The following is a 13869-nucleotide window of genomic DNA, read 5'->3' as shown; positions in this document are numbered from 1 at the left end:
GGGATTCCCTGACCTTGGAAATGTTTTTCTTTTTTAAATTTGCATACTTTCAGGTTCACTCTGTAATAAAGGTCTATGGTTTTTGGTAAATGTATAGTATCTTATATCCACCATTACCGTATTTTCCTTTAAAAACTCCCGTTCCTCACTTATTCAAATCGTTCCCATTCTAATCACCTGGGAACCACTGATTGTTTACTATCTCTATGGTTTTTCTGTTCCAGAATGTCATATAATTAGAAAGAGATAGTATGTAATTGTTTTAGACTGTCACCTGGCAATATACATTTAAGATTTAGCAGTGTCTTTTTATGGCTTCATATTTCATTTTCTTTTCTTTCTGAACAAGATTCCCTTGTATAGATGTAGCACAGTTTGTTTACCCTGTCACCTACTAAAGGACTCTTGGTCGTTTATAGTTTTTGATGATAAAGCTGGTATAAACTTTCACAAGCAATTTTTTGTGTGGACATAAATTTTCAAATTACTTGGGTTGAAAGCTAGGCATGCAATTGCTAGATGATATGACAAAACTATGTTTAGCTTTGTAAGAAACTGCCAAACTCTTCCAAAGCAACTGGACCAGTTCGCAAGCCCATCAGCAATGAATGAGAGTTCCTGTTGCTCCACAACTCCCAGAAATTGGTATTGTCAGATTTTTTTTAAATTTTAGCCATTCCAATAAGTATATCATGGTATTTCAATTTTGTTTTAATTTGAAATTCCCTAATGTAATATATATTGAGCTTCTTTTCATAGGCTTATTTGCCATTTGTATAATTTCTTTCTTTGGTGAGGTATGTGTTCAGATCTTTAGCCATTTTTTAATTAAGTTGTTTGTTTTCTTATTAAGTTTTAAAAGTTCTTTGTATATTTTAAATATAAGTACTTTATCTTGTATATGCTTTGCAAATATTATCTCCCAATCTGTAGCTAGTTTTTCATTCTCTTAATAAGGTCCCAATCTCATTTTTTCTCAGATCATGCTTTTATTATTGTATATAAAACTCATTTCCAAACTGAAGTTCACATAGACTTTTTTTCTAAGTTTTATAGTTTTAGGTTTTACATTTAGGTCTATGATACTTTTTAGTTAATTTTTATGGAAAATATAAGGTCTGTGTTAGCCTTTTCTTTTATTTTGCATATGACTGTCCAATTGTTCCAGCATCATTTGTTGAAAAAATATCTTTTATTGCATTGAATTGCCTTTGCTCCCTTGTCAGTATATTTGTGTTCATTTCTGGATCTCTATTCTGTTCCATTGACATGTGTCTATTCTTCAGCCAAGATAGACACATGTTATCTTGATTTCTGTGAATTTATAGTAAAATTTGAAATTGGGTCTTGTGTGTCTCCCACATTTTTGTTCTCCTTCTTCAGTTCAGTGTTGGCTATGCTAGTTTTTTTATAATACTTTCTACATAAATTTTAGAATCAATGTGTTAATTTCTACAAAATAATTTGAGTTTGGTAGTTTTCTGCATATAGATTTTCTACATCATTTGTTAGATTTATACCTATTTCATAGTTTTCTGGTGCCGTTGTAAATGGTATTTTAAAATTTCAAATTAAAGTATTCATTGCTGCTTTATGGAAAAGCAAACTGACTTTTGTAATATTGATCTTGTACCTTGCAATCTTGCTGTAATCACTTGTTTTTTCAATAAAATTTGGTTTAAAGATTATGTAGGGTTTTCTTCATAGACAATCATGTCATCTGCAAACAAAGGTAGATTTATTTCTTCCCTCCAAATGTACCTTTTATTCTGTCTCTCTCTCTTTTATTTTATTTTATTTTTTTCATCTTATTTCACTAGCTAGGGCTTCTAATACAATGTTAACTAGGATTCCTAAGACAGGACATTCTTGCCTTGTCCCTGATCTTAAGAGGAAAGTGTCAAGTTCTCATCATTTAAGCATGTTAGCTGCAGTTGGTGTTTTGTTTTTCAAATGTTAATCATTGAGTTACAAAAGTTTCTGTCTACTCCTAGTTTGCTGAAAGATCTTGTAATGAATCGGTGTTGGATTTTTGTCAAATGTTTTTATCTATGTCAATTGATATGATATTACTTTTCTTCTTTAGTCTGTTGAAGTTATAGAAAACAATGATTGATTTTCAAATGTTGAACCAGCCTTGTATACTTGGAATAAATCCAAGCTGGCTGTGGTGTATAATTGCTTTTCTATGTCATTGTATATAATTTGCTAATATTGTGTTGAGGATATTTACATCTTTGTTCATGAGAGATACTGGTCTGTAGATTTCTTTTTTCAGATGTTTTTATGGTATTTATAATACCTCACTTCGGTATTAAAGTGATGATGGCCTCATAGAATGAGTTAGGAAGTGTTCACACTGTCTCCATTTTTAAGAAGAGATTATAGAGAATTGAAATAATTTATTCCTTAAATGGTATACTTCCATAAAATTCACTAATGAAACAATCTGGATCTGGTAACTTCTCTTTTGAAAGGTCACTAATTGTTGATTCAAATTCTTATTATTTTCTTCATTGTTTTGAACTGTTATTTTAGATTCGGGGGTACATGTCCAGGTTTGTTATTTAGGTAAACTTGTGTCACAAATTTCATCAGCCATGTATTAAGCCTTGTACTCAATAGTTATTTTTTCTGCCCTATTTCTCTCCCTCTCGCCCTCAAGTAGACTGCAGTGACTGCTGTTCCCCTCTTTGTGTCCATGTATTCTCATCATTTAGTTCCCACTTATAAGTGAGGACATGCGATATTTGGTTTTCTGTTCCTGTAATAGTTTGCTAAGGATAATGGCCTCCAGATCCGTCTATGTTCCTGCAAAGGACATGATTTTGTTCTTTCTTACAGATGCATAAATTCTCATGGTATACACTCCAATCTTCTTCATATAACTAGACAGTTATCCCAGTACCCTTTATTGAATAGAGTTCTTTCCCAAGTGCTTGATTTTGTCAGCTCTGTCAAATAACAGATGGCTGCAGGTGTGTGGCCTTATTTCTGGGCTGTCAATCCATTCTATTGGTCTATGTGTCTGTTTTTGTACTAGTACCATGCTGTTCTAGTTATTGTAGTCATGTAATATAGTTTAACATTGGGTAAGGTGATGCCTCCTTTTTTTTGAAGCAGCTAGTTGACTGGGGTTTATACACTGGGGTTTGTTGTCACTTGCCAGGAAAATTTAAGACATGAACACACATGAGGAGTTTAGGAGCGGAGTTCAGGTAGAGGAGAAGAGAAAGAGAAATGGCTTCGTTTATAGAGGAAGGGGTCGCTGAGCAGAAAGGACCAGCTTTGTGAATGCCCCAAATGTTATAGTCCAGTTTGAAGAGGCCATGTCTGATTTACATAGGGCTCATAGACTGGTTTGATCAGGTATGACATTTATACACGGCACAGGGAAGGCTTGTTGCCCCACCCTAATCTTATTATGCAAATAGGCTTTCCAGTTGATCCCTGCCATCTTGTCTACTCTCAGTACACGTGGTTGGCAGAGAAGGGAAGATGGAGTTGCCATGTTGAACATTTCTAGTCCTTAGTTCCTGCCGGCATTCATCCCTTGCAAGCTCCCAGCTTGCTTGTCTCTGTCTGGGGCTCAACTTTACAGGCTGCTCTTTGTTACAAAATGATTTGGAGATGCTTTTCATTAAAAAGAAAAGCCTGGACCGGGAACAGTGGCTCATGCCTATAATCCCAGCACTTTGGGAGGCCGAGGCAGGTGGATCACCTGAGGTCAGGAGTTTGAAACCAGTCTAGTCAACATGGTGAAACCCATCTCTACTAAAAATGCAAAATTTAGCCGGGCATGGTGGCAAATGCCTGTAATCCCAGTTACTCAGGAGGCTGAGACAGGAGAATTGCTTGAACCTGGGAGGCAGAGGTTGTAACTGAGATTGCGCCATTGCACTCCAGCCTGGGCAACAAGAGTAAAACTCCATCTCAAAAAAAAAAAAAGAAAAAAGGAAATAATAAAAGAAAAAAAAAGGCCTTACTGAGGACTCCTATCATAGTCTTGCTATCTGCTTAAATAATTCCATCTTAACTCCTATATCATTTTGTTCTTTTTGCTTAGGATTGCCTTGGCTATTCAGGCTGTTTTTTGATTCTACAGGAATCTCAAAAAAGGTTTTCTAGTTCTGTGAAGAATGTTGTTGGTAGTTTGATAGGAATAGCATGGAATCTATAAATTGCTTTGGGCTGTATGGCCATTTTAATAATATGTATCCTTCCAAACCATGAGCATGGAATGTTTCTCCATTTGTTTATGTTATTTCTGATTTCTTTCAACAGTATTTTATAATTCTCATTATAGAGATCTTTCACCTCCCTGGTTAGCTGTATTCCTAGGTATTTTATTCTTTTTGTTGCAGTTGTGAGTGAGATTGCATTCCTGATTTGACTCTTGGTTTGGTTGTTGGTGAACAGGAATGATAGTGATTTTCGTATGTTGATTTTGTAGCCTGAGACTTAGCTGAAGTTGTTTATCAGCTGAAGGAGCCTCTGAGTGAAGACTATGGGGTTTTCTAGATATAGAATTACGTCATCTGAAAACAGGGATAGTTTGAGTTCCTCTCTTTCTATTTGGATGCCTTTTATTCCTTTCTCTTGTCTGATTGTTCTGTCCAGGACTTCCAATATTATGTTGAATAGGAGTGGTGAGAGACCAGATCATTATCTTGTGGTGGTTTTCTTTTGTTTTTATTTTTATTTTTATTATTTTATTATTTTTTTTTTAGACAAAGTCTCACTCTGTCACTCTGTCGCCCAGGCTGGAGTGCAGTGCTATGATCTCGGCTCACTGCAGCCTCAACTTCCTAGGTTCAAGTGATTCTTGTGCCTCAGCCTCCTGAGCAGCTGAGAGTACAGGAACCTGCCACCAAGACCAGCTAATTTTTGTATTTTTAGTGAAGATGGGGGTTCACTGTGTTGGCCAGGGTGGTCTTAAACTCCTGGCCTCAAGGTGATCTGCTTGTCTCAGCCTCCTAAAGTGCTGAGATTACAGGCATGATTTACCTTGCCTGGCCTTGTGCCAGTTTTCAAGGGGAATGCTTCCAGCTTTTGCCCACTCAATATGACATTGACTGTGGGTTTGTCATAGATAGCTCTTACATTTTGAGGTATGTTCCTTCAATACTTAGTTTGCTGACAGTTTTTAACATGAAAGGATTGAATTTTATCAAAAGCATTTTCTGCATCTATTGAGATGATCATGTGGGTATTGTCTTTAGTTATGTTTATATAATGAATCACATTTATTCATATGTGTATGTTGAACCAACCTTGCATCTCAGGGGGAGAAGCCTACTTGATCATGGTGGATTAGCTTTTGATGTGCTGCTGGATCAGTTTTCTAGTATATTGTTGAGGATTTTTCCATCAATGTTCAGCAAGAATATTGGCCTGAAGTTTTCTTTTTATGTTTTGTCTCTGCCAGGTTTTTGTGTCAGGGTGATGCTGGTCTCATAGAATGAGGTGGGGAGGAGTCCCTTCTCAGTTTTTTGCAGTAGTTTTTGTAGGAGTGGTACCAGCTCTTCTTTGTAAATCTGGTAGAATTTGGCTGTGAATCTGTCTATGCCTAGGCTTTTTTGTTATTATTTATAGGCTATTTATTACAGATTTAATTTCAGAGCTTATTATTGATCTGTTCAGGAATTCAATTTTTTTACTAATTCAGTCTTGGGAGGGCGTATGTGTCCAGAAATTTATCGATTTCTTCTACATTTTCTAGTTTGTTTGCATAGAGGTATCCATAGTAGTCTCTGATGGTTATTTATATTTCTGTGGGGTCAGTGGTAGTATCCCCTTTGTTGTTCCTCATTGTGTTTATATGGATATTCTTTTTTCTTGTTCATTATTCTAGCTAGTGGCTTATCTTACTAATTTTTTTTTTTTTTTAAAAAACCAAGCTCCTGGATTCGTTGATTTTTTGAATGGTTTTTCATGTCTCAATGTCCTTCTGTTAAGCTCTGATTTTGGTTATTTCTTGTCTTCTGCTAGCTTTGGGGTTGGTTTTATATCTTGCTTCTCCGGTTCTTTTAGTTGTGATGTTAGGTTGTTAACTTGAGAGCTTTCTACTTTTTTGATGTAGGTGTTTAGTGCTATAAATTTCCCTCTTAACACTGCTCCAGCTGTATCCCAGAGATTCTGGTATGTTGTATCTTTGTTCTGTTTAGTTTCAAAGAAATTCTTAATTTCTGACTTAATTTTATTACTTTCCCAAAAGTCATTCTGGAGCAGATGTTTAAATTTTTATGTAATTGTATGGTTTTGAGCAATTTTCTTAGTCTTACATTTCATTTTTATTGTGATGTGGTTCTAGAGTGGTTGGTATGATTTCAGTTCTTTTGCATTTGCTAAGGATTATTTTATGTTCAATTGCTAGGTCAATTTTAGAGTATATGCCATGTGGCAATGAGAAGAATATATATTCTGTTTTTGCATAGAGAGTTCTGTAGATATTTATCAGATCCATTTGGTCTAGCATTGCGTTCCGGTTCTGAATACCTTTGTTAATTTTCTGCCTTGATGGTCTGTCTAGTACTGTCACCAGGGTGTTGAAGTCTCCCACTATTATTGTGTGGGAGTCTAAGTCCCTTTATACGTCTCTAAGAACTTACTTTATGAATCTGGGTGCTTCTGTGTTGGGTGCCTATATATTCAAGATAGTTAGATCTTCTTATTGATTGAACCCTTTATCATTATGTAATGTCTTTTTTTGTCTTTTTTGATCTTTGTTGGTTTAAAGTCTGTTTTGTCTGAAATTAGGATAACAACTCCTGCTTTTTTCTCTTTTCTATTCGCTTGATAGTTTTTTCTCCAACCTTTTATTTTGAGATTATTGGTATCATTGCATGTGCGATGGGACTCTTGAAGACGAATACCGATGGGTCTTGGTTCTTTATATAGCTTGCCACTCTGTACCTTTTAATTGGAGCATTTAGCCTGATTACATTTAATGTTAGTATTGATATGAGTGGATTTGATACTGTCATCATATTGTTAGCTGTGTATTATGCTTATTTGTTTGGTTGTTTTATAGTGTCACTGGTCTATGTACTTAAATGTGTTTTTATATTGCCTGGTAATGGTCATTCCTTTCTATATTTAGTCCTTCTCGCAGGAGCTCTTGTAAGGCAGGTCTGGTGGTAACAAATCTCCTGAGCATTTGCTTGTCTGAAAAGGATCTTATTTCTCCTTCACTTCTGAAGCTTAGTTTGAAGGGATATAAAATTCTCATTGGAATTTATTTTCTTTAAGAATGCTAAATATAGGTCTCCAATCTCTTCTGGCTTGTAGGGCTTTTGTTGAGTGGTCTGCTGCTAGCCTGATGGGCTTCCCTTGGTAGGTGACCTGTATTTTCTCTCTAGCTGCCTTTAACATCTTTTTTTCATTTTGACCTTGGAGAGTCTGATGATTATGTGTCTTGGGGATAATTTTCTTGTAGAATATCTTACTGGGGTTCTCTGCATTTCCTGAACTTGAATTTTGTCCTCTCTAGCTATGTTGGGGAAGTTCTCATGGATAATATCTTAAAATATGTTTTCCAAGTTGTTTCCATTTTTCCCATCTCTTTCAGGGATGCCAGGGAGTGGTAGATGCACTCTTTTTCCATAATCCTGTATTTTTTGGAGATTTCGTTTGTTCCTTTTTGTTATTTTCTCATTATTCTTGTCTGTCTTATTTCAGAAAGCCAGTGTGCAAGCTCTGAGTTTCTTTTCCCAGCATGGTCTATTCTGTTATTAATACTTGCAATTACATTGTGAAATTTTTGTAGTGTGTTCTTCAGCTCTACCAGGTTGCTTACATTCTTTTCTATGCTGGATATTTTATGTCCAATATTATTTTATTATGGTTCTTACCTTTCTTAAATTGGGTTTCCATGTTCTCCTAAATCTTGATTATCTTTGTTCCTATTGATGTAATTAATTTTATTTCTGTAATTATAGCCATCTCAGCGCAGTTAATAACTCTTGCTTGAGACTTAGTGTGGTTGATTGGAGGAAAAACACACTCTAGCTTGTTGAGTTGTCAGAGTTTTTGCACTGATTTTTTCCAATATTTGTGAGCTCATGCTCCTTCGATCTTTGAAGCTGCTGTTCTTTGGATGTGTGGTTTTTTTTTTTTACTTCATCATATTTGATGACCTTGTGGGTTTGATTGTGGCGTAAGGTGGGTTCAGGTAAATGGCTTAATTTCTGGAACATTTTAGGGTGCCACAGCTCATCTCAGGGCTCCTGGACTACATGTTTAAACTTTGGGGAATTGGTGTTGGACCCATCTTTTTTCTTTGGCTTCTCAAGTTTGGGAACATTCTGCAATGGAGGGGGCAAAGTGCTCCTGGACTGTTGTTCATAACACTCTGTTGAGTGGTCCCAGCCAAAGCATGTCATAGGGTGTTAGAAGCAGGATTTATCCTCATTTACACCTGCCAGCACCAGCAGCAGTATGGGGGGGCAGTGCACACTTGTCAGTCATGGCAGGGTGGTAGTGAGTGCCATGGTGCCAGCCTCCATGTGGATGTTTGCAGCAATGACAATGGCATCATGGCTCAGAGGTCCTGGGGGCCTGCACCAATGACTGTGCATACATTTGTGCCAGTGGTGGTATTAGCATGGAGGCAGGACATTGATTGGTGCAGGATTATGTGCGCCCTCTATGCACATTGACATTGGTGGCAGTGACCACTCAGCGCAGGAGGTAGTCCACTGTTCACTGTGCTTCAATTAAAATTATTTAATAGATATAGGTCTATTCAGCTTGTTGATCTTTCCTATTTTAGGCTTGGTAGTTTTTGTCTTTAAAGGAATTGTCCGTTTTAACTACATTATCAACTGTGTGAGCATATAATTGTTCATACTATTCCATTATCGTCTTTCTAATGTCCATGGAATAAATAATAATGAACTTTCATTTCTTCATTAAGTACTTTGTGTCTTCCCTTTTTCTATGTTTAGTATATCTACAGGTTTTTTCTTTTATTGTTCTTTTCAAATAACCAGCTTTTGGTTTTGCTGATTTTTCTCTACTGTTATTCCTATTTACAATTTCATCAATTTCTGCTCTAATTTTGTATTATGTCCTTTCTTCTTGTTTTAGGCTTAATTTGATCTTCTTTCTGAGTTTCATATGGTGGAGGATCAGGTTACTGCTTTTAAATCCCCCTTTCTAATACATGCATTTAATGCTATAAATTTCCCTCTAAGGACTGTTTTTGCTGCATCTCATAATGTTTGGTAAGGTGTATTTTCATTATCATTTAGCTCAAAATATCATCAAATTTCTGTGAAGACTTCTTTTATCAAATGTTATTTATAAGTTTTTTCTTTCAATTTCCAAAATTTGGAGATTATTTTTATCTCTCTGTTGTTGATTTCTAACTTAATTTCATGTGGTCTGAGGACATACTTTGTATAATTTCTTTACTTTTAAGTTTGGAAAGTTTATTTTATGTTCCACAATGTAATATGTCATGGTAAATGTCCCTTGTAAGCTTGAGATGACTGTCTATTTTGCTATCTTCATATATAGTGTTCTATAAATGTCAGTGAGATCCTGATGATTGATAGTGTTTTCAGATCATATACAACCTTGGTAATTTCTTCCTACTCTATCAATTACTGAAAGCGAGGTGTTGAAGTATGCAACAATAATGGTGGAATTGTCTATTTTCCTTTCAACGTTTTCAGTTTTAGTTTCTTGTATTTGAAGACTGTCATCAATTACATATACATTAGAGACTGTTATGTTTTTGGGGGTAACTAACCCATTTATCGTTATATAATTATGCTTTTTACCCATTATAATTTTTTGTTACGAAGTCTGCTTTGTCTAAAATTAATATTGATATTTCGGCTTTCTTATTATTAGTGTCAATATGGTATATCTTTCATCACTCTTTTACTGTTAACCTGAGCCTTTACATTTCTTTTTTTTTTTTTTTTTTTTTTGAGATGGAGTCTCGCTCAGTCACCCAGGCTGGAGTGCAGTGGTGCGATCTCGGCTCACTGCAAGCTCCACCTCCTGAGTTCACACCATTCTCCTGCCTCAGCATCCCAAGTAGCTGGGACTACAGGCACCTGCCACCACGCCTGGCTAATTTTTTGTATTTTTAGGAGAGACAGGGTTTCACTATTCACAGGATGGTCTCGATCTCCTGACCTCATGATCCACCTGCCTCGGCCTCCCAAAGTGTTGGGATTACAGGCGTGAGCCACCGCGCCTGGCCTGAGCCTTTACATTTAAAGTGGGTTTCTTGCAGATGCTGTCAAGTTTGGTCTTGTTTCATTATTCACTTTGATAATTTCTACCTTTTGTTTGTCATTTTTGGAGATTTACATTAAAATTGATTAATAATATTGTTTGATTAATATCTACAATTTTTTTACTATTCATTGCAATTGGTTTCTGTTACTTTCTCCTTTTCTCTTACCTTTTTTAGTTTGAGTTTTGTATGATTTCATTTTACCTCCTCTTTTAATCTACCAATTACAATCCTTAAAAAAATTTAAGTGACCCTAGTGTTTACATGACACAGTTTTTACTATTCTAAGTTTACTATCACATAAGTCATGACCATGTCATGTGAAGTACAGAAATCTATGAATTTTTTAATCAATTAATTAATTTTTAAATTATACTTTAAGTTCTAGGGTACATGTGCACAACATGCAGGTTTGTTACATATGTATACATGTGCCATGTTGGTGTGCTGCACCCATTAACTTGTCATTTACATCTATGTATCTTATAACAGAATATTTCCAATTCTTCTGTCTCATCATTTGTGGCAGGGTGTAAATGGGCCCACATTTGCCTGCTCGTCAATCGAAAGCCAGATGCAAGAGACAAGGATTGGTAGTAGGAAAAGCATGTTTAATTGTACAGTGAGAAATTGAAGAAGATGGCAAACCAGATTTCTGAAGTATCATCTTAAATTATAAAATTTACCATAGAGTTTGTATTAGTCTGTTCTCATGCTGCTAATAAAGACATACCCAAGATTGTGTAATTTATAAATGAAAGAGTTTTAATGGATTCACAGTTCCACCTGGCTGGGGAAGCCTCACAATTATGGCAGAAGGCAAAGGAGAAGCAAAATCACATCTTACATGGTGGCAGTCAAGAGAGATTGTGCAGGGGTACTCCCATTTATAAAACCATCAGATCTTGTGAGACTTATTTGCTACCAGGAGAACAGTATGGGGGAAACCACCCCCATGATTCAGTTATCTCCACCTGCACCAACCCTTGACATGTGAGTATTATTACCATTCAAGGTGCTATTTGAGTGGGGACACAGCCAAACCATATCATTCTGCCCTGGTCCCTCCCAAATTTCATGTCCTTGCATTTCAAAACAAATCATGCCTTTCTGAAAGTCCTTCAACATCTTAATTCATTTCAGCATTAACTGAAAACTCCACAGTCCAAAGTTTCATCTGAGAAAAGGCAAGTCCCTTCTGCCTATGAGCCTGTAAAATTAAAAGCAAGTTAGTTACTTCCTAGATATAATGGGGATACAGGCATTGGGTAAATATACCCATTCCAACTGGGAGAAACTGGCCAAAATGAAGGGGTTATAGGCCCCACACAAGTCTGAAATCAAGCAGGGCAACCATTAAATATTAAAGTTCCAAAATGATTTCCTTTGACTCCATGTCTCACATCCAGGTCATGCTGATGCAAAAGGTGGGTTCCCATGGCCTTGGACAGTTCCACCCCTGTGGCTTTGTAAGGTACCTCCCTGCTCCCAGCTGCTTTCATGGGCTGGTGTTGAGTGTCTGTGGCTTTTCCAGGTGCATAATGCAAGCTGTTGGTGGATCTGTCATTTTGGGATCTGGAGGACGGTTGCCCTCTTCTCACAGTTTGACTAGGCAGTGCCCCAGTTGGGACTCTGTGTGGGGGCTCCAGCCCTGCATTTTCCCTCTGCACTGCTGTAGTACAGGTTTTCCATGAGGGCTCTGCTCCTATAGCAGACTTCTGCCTGGACATCCAGGCATTTCCATATGTCCTCTGAAATCTAGGTAGAGGCTCCCAAGAGTGCACCCACAGGCTTAACACCACATGGAATCTACCAAGGCTTTGGTTTACATTCTCTGGAGCAGAGGCCCAAGTTGTATCTGGGGCCCTTTTAGCCACGTTGGAGTGGCTGGGACACAGGGAGCAGTGCCACCCTGAGATTATGCAGGGGAGCAGGGACCTGGGTCTAGCCCACAAAACCATAATTTTCCTTCTAGGCCTCAAACCCTATGATGGGAGGGGCTGATGTGAAGTTCTCTCAGTTGCCTTTAAGGCATTTTCCCCATTGTCTTGGTTATTAATATTAAGCTCCTCTACTTATGTAAATGTCTGCAGCCAACTTGAATTCCTCCCCAGAAAATGGTGTATGTGTTTTTGTCTTTTTGTATGAAAAAAAAAAAACATTTTCTGGGGAGGAATTCAATCTGGCTACAGAAATTTGCATAAGTAAATTTAATCATGCTGCAAACTTTCTAATTTTTTCTGCTCTGCTTCTCACTGAAATATAAGTTCCAGTTTCAGATCATCTCTTTGTTCAGGCATATGAATATATACTGTTAGAAGCAGCCATGTCATATCTTGAGCACTTTGCTGCTTAGAAATTTCTTCTGCCGGATACCCTAAATAATTATTCTCAAGTTTAGAGTTCCACAGATTCCTAGAAGAAGGGCACAATGCTGCCATTCTCCTTACTAAAACAGAGCAAGTGTGACCTCTAAACCAGTTCCTAATAAGTTCCTCATCTCTGAGACCACCTCAGCCTGGACTTTATTGTCCATATGACTATCAGCATTTTGGTCACAACAATTTAACAAGTCTCTAGGAAGTCCCAAACTTTTTCCTTATCTTCCTGTCTTCTTCTGAGCTCTCCAAACTGTTCCAACTTCTGCCCATTACTCAGTTCCAAATTCGCTTCCATATTTTCAGATAACTTTATAGCAATGCCCTTGGTACCAATTTTCTGTATTAGTCTGTTCTTGCACTGCTATGAAGAACTAGCTGAGACTGGGTAATTTATAAAGAAAAGAGGTTTAATTGCGGTTCCACAGGCTGTACAGGAAGCATGGCTTGCGAGGCTTCAGGAAACTCACAATCATGCCAGAAGTTGAAAAGAAAGGAGGCACATCTTATGTGGCCAAAGCAGGAAGGAGAGAGAGAATGGGGAAGTGCTACACACTTTTAAGCAACCAGATCTCATGAGAACTCACTCCCTATCATGAGAACAGCATGGGGGAAATCCACCTCCATGATCCAATCACCTTCCACCAGGACCCTCCTCCAACATCAGGGATTACAATTCACCATGAGATTTGGATGGGGAAACATAACTAAACCATATCTGGAACATGTGGAGTTGAAAATATTCATGAGTCTCTGGGCTTACGGAAGAGATCTGCTGGAACATCATGAGATGAGGGGTCACAAACTTTTGTGAAAGCTTGTCTTGCATTCCCATATACAGTGTGTAACATCAATACAGTTTACAGCAAAACTTATTCTTATAATCATAGCTAAAATCATGAGTAACTTTTTCCACTAGAAGGGGACTGATAAAAACCATGAAGACAGTCATTGTTTTAAAGACCTTGTGGGATCAGCCATAGCATTAATTTGCTTGCGCATGACTTGTAGGGCTAAATACATGTTTCCAGAGTTATCCAGAACGTACATATAGCATTCAGTCTTAATTACAGCACATATTCCCGACTCTCGATTATACCCAGAGCTCTTGTGTGTTTATGATGACAGATTGGCTATGATACATATTTCACAGGTTACAGGAGAAACTTTGAATATTTAGGAAGGTAGTCCTGACACATGTGTTTTGAAAAAATATGCATGTAACATATGACCCAT

The 13869-nt window shown here is 37.2% G+C and overlaps 1 long non-coding RNA gene across 1 annotated transcript in view; it reads left to right on the top strand.

Moving 5' to 3' along the window:
• Positions 1–266: 266 nt before the first annotated feature.
• LOC126941067 (uncharacterized) overlaps positions 267–13869 on the top strand; it is a 40288-nt gene continuing 26685 nt past the window's right edge. Inside the window, exon 1 of the long non-coding RNA XR_007721079.1 lies at positions 267–645. This is a non-coding gene — a long non-coding RNA (uncharacterized LOC126941067). The remainder of the gene's footprint in view (positions 646–13869) is intronic.

This window comes from Macaca thibetana, chromosome 18 (assembly GCF_024542745.1).
Source record: "Macaca thibetana thibetana isolate TM-01 chromosome 18, ASM2454274v1, whole genome shotgun sequence".
NCBI classification, from domain to species: domain Eukaryota; kingdom Metazoa; phylum Chordata; class Mammalia; order Primates; family Cercopithecidae; genus Macaca; species Macaca thibetana.
The sequence above is the reverse complement of the archived record's forward strand: the minus strand, read 5'-3'. Positions and strand labels throughout refer to the sequence as shown.